This window comes from Lissotriton vulgaris, unplaced genomic scaffold (genome assembly GCF_964263255.1).
Source record: "Lissotriton vulgaris unplaced genomic scaffold, aLisVul1.2 SCAFFOLD_270, whole genome shotgun sequence".
In the NCBI taxonomy this organism is placed as follows: Eukaryota; Metazoa; Chordata; class Amphibia; order Caudata; family Salamandridae; genus Lissotriton; species Lissotriton vulgaris.
Window position 1 is genome coordinate 1,895,220 of NW_028248532.1, and position 3,532 is coordinate 1,898,751.

The 3,532-nt window shown below is 39.4% G+C and overlaps 1 long non-coding RNA gene across 1 annotated transcript; it reads left to right on the top strand.

Annotated features, from left to right (window-relative positions):
- Nucleotides 1–337: 337 nt before the first annotated feature.
- LOC147664078 (uncharacterized) lies at nucleotides 338–1,662 on the top strand. The gene is made up of 4 exons (XR_015305201.1): nucleotides 338–407; nucleotides 517–610; nucleotides 719–796; nucleotides 1,548–1,662. It is a non-coding gene; the product is annotated as an uncharacterized LOC147664078 (long non-coding RNA).
- Nucleotides 1,663–3,532: the final 1,870 nt, after the last annotated feature.

The window sequence follows — 3,532 nt, forward strand, 5'->3', positions numbered from 1 at the left end:
GAAGCCCCTTTCTGCTTGCGCGGTACGTCAACATTTCTAAGAAATTGTAACTTTGTTACAAAGACGGCATTTATGTTATATAACATTGTAACCAACTTCTGTTCATCTCTGCTTTTTAAACAGTATCGGCTTTATTTGGAACGTAAGCAGAATAACTCTGTTGAAACATCAACTAGAGGAGCAGATATCCGTTGCTCATCGAAGACAGAAAATAAAATACCTTGGGTAAGAATAGCACAACGCATGGTTAGAAAACGCTGCTATATTCCTTTTAAAAATCGGATTACTAAAATGCTCCCTTTATACACAATTCTAACACAGGTGCAAGAGAAATACTCCGTTGTTAAGCTCATTCTTAATCACTATATTCCGTGGAGGCGGCGCTACATTATGCTTTTACATATCAGGTAAATTAGTTAAAAAACCTTACCAACAAACACTAGCAGCGTAGTGGAATAATGCAATAACTAATTAATCTCAAAACAATTCCCATGTTTTTTTATATATCCTTTAAAGGTTCACTGAATAACTGAGTCCTGATTTAAAGTGTTGGACCAAAATAAAGAATAAATAGATCTACTATGCACAACAGATGAATAATTTATAGAGAGTAGGTATGTAGAATCATTGTTTGGGAATGATTTGTTGCTTTGCTTGCAAAATTAATCAGATAGTTACAAGTCTCTTGTATATCTATTTCTTTTATTCATAAATACAGATTCCTTCCATCATTTTTAATGAACCTTATAGAAACTCAAAGCTTCGCAAGTCTTGTCTGAGCTATTTTCAGCTATAGGTAAGCAGAATAAATGCTGATAATATTTCCAATACTAAACCTGGATCTAGAAAAAGGAGAGTATGTCTTAGACATCTCTACTAGGTCTATATCTATCCTTCAATCAACTTTCATATCTACTTTCCTCCACCAATTTCTTTGACTATTCTGGAACAAGTACTGTTGGTTAACCATATTGCAATCATGCATTTCTGTGATTAGTATACTCCTATAAGTTAGAACCAAAAGATATAAAGCAGTAGATGTCTATTGAAATGTGCACCTTGTTTCCGTTATCAACATAGACCTAAAACCCAGAAGCAAACCAGTGGATGTTCATTTATGTGTATCCCTTTGTTTATGTAGTATCATGTCTTTATCACTTTGTTCTGCCAAAATATGTTACAGTAGTACGTTTGAGGTAAATCAGGTGCCTCTCATACTCCTGTCTACAACTTTATCAATTGAGAAATATCTTAATATAAACTAGCAATATGTCTTATGAAAATCATGTAACCGTCATACCACTGTTTATCAATGTCTTGCGGACGATTGGGTCCCTGTTGCTACAGTAGAGGCCATTATCATTCCTTGTTCCTATCTTTAGGGCGTTATTGCTGGCTGAAATAACAGGACAAAAACCCTCTCAATTTTTGCGCAGTTTCCATAATTTTTAACGGTACTATATCTGTTGTAATGACTTGATACATGTATTAGGAAATAGTTAGAGCCTGTTTTAAACTCATGTACTAAAATGTGTTTTTATTTCCAGGGAGTGTTTTTCTGTCTTGATAAAGGCGCTGGACGCCGAAACGCGTTGACACTCAACTTGACACACCACCTTTCAGAATTTGTAAAACAAATCTATGTTTTTTATTACGTTGTCCTGCCCATGAATTGTGTTTTTATTTTGTATTGTGAAATATATGCATTTTTTATAATGTCTTGTTTAAAAATAAAATTTATCTAGTACATATATATAAGTAGTATATTTTTATTGGAAACTGCGGTCTCATTTTCTTTTCACCCAATCCCTCTCACCTTCCTACGTTTCTGTCCTGTAACCATTGTATAAGCAGTTTAAGACTTCCGCCTAGGTTGTTTTTTCCATTGAACCTGTAGTCTTAGCCACCTTGGTTGCCTGTTGGGTGGTTTGTGGCAGGGCACACACTTTTTTATTTTTTCTTAGATTTTTCACTTTCCCCAGCCTTTGTTAGCACTGGTCTTTTTTGTCGTGTGACTGCCTTATCTCGAGGAGGGGGTGGCATGCGGGTTGTACTAGCTGGTGTTGTATCTGTTTTTGATAGAGAGGATAAGGGTTGTGTGGCTACAGACAAAACCTGGGTAGGTGACATAACTTCTATGGATAAGGAACCTGAGGATGGAACTCTAGGGGGGACACAGCGGGGTTCTAAGGATAGACGCCGTACAGTAGTCTCTATCTCATGATTTAAAACAGATTCAGCACGGGTAAGAAAGGCATCCAGAGTACCTACTACCCCCGTCCAAGCACCCCCCTTCCGTGTGCCTCTAGTCATAGCAATATAAAATAATCACAGTAGGGGTAATTAGAAAAAAGATAATGTTGCAACACAACTGTGGCTGAACTATAATGAGTGCAACTAACCGTAGAACATGAGAGTCCCTGTTGGCAAACGAAAAGAGGGTGGCCCTGCCCTGCCTCCAACAGCCTCTGACGAGCGCAAACTGGCCCGCCCTCGGCCCGTGCGCGTCCCGCGCTGCAGGAACCCCAATGCGCTTGAAAGCACTGCCTGGCTCTTCCCCTGTGATGCGTGATCATGTGCCACACGGGGGAGCTGGGAGGTTGAGTCTGTGGCAGGTACAGGGCAGGGGCAGAAAGTCCGGTGGCGGGAGCGGGAGCAGCTGGTCTGGTGTTCTCTATGTTGCGGGTAGCAAAGCAGGTAGGCAGTAAGATAAACAAAAGTCGTCCCGCGCTACAGGAGCCCCAATGCGCTTCAAAGCGCTACCTGGCTCTTCCCCCGTGATGCGTGATCATGCGCCACATGGGGGAGCTGGGAGTTGGAGTCTGTGGCAGGTACGGGGCGGGAGCAGCAAGTCCGGTGGCCGGAGGAGGAGCAGCTGGTCCAGTATCCTCTATGTTGCGGGCAGCAAATCAGGCAGGCAGCAAGATAAACAAAAGTCGTCCCCTATTGCTATGCAAAACAATAAAATTTCAAGCCTGTTGCTATACAAAGAATATGACATTTCAAATTATTTCTTGTAATCTGTTGAGAAGAAAATGGTATTTAATACTGTTTGAACTGTGAAAACAATGTCTGTATTTGTATCCTGCTGTGACAAAAGAAAATTATTAAATAGAATTTTCATTTATTATGAATAAATTAACTTTTTTTTAGTCTTTGTGGTTTGGGTGTCAGGCTTAGGAGATTTCATTTTGGTTTTCTTGAAAAAGCGTATCTTGTTTGATTCTTTGATGTATATTTAGGGTCAGAAAGACATTCATATGTCATTGCTGAGTTTATTTTCCATCACTGCATATCTTTGTCTGTAACCTATGAGTTTACATTGTACTGTTTAATATGTTTACCTTATTTATGGCATCTTTACTTTGAGTTGGAGTGAAGATTTTAGTTCTCCCTTTTGTTGTTGGAAGGTTAATTTTCCTATAATTTGTTTGGCTTTGTTATAGTCTAAAAATAAGGAAACTTTGCTATTACATTTGCCTCACAGTCACTATCCAGCACCTTTCCGGACTAGGCACTTGGCAGAGTTAGA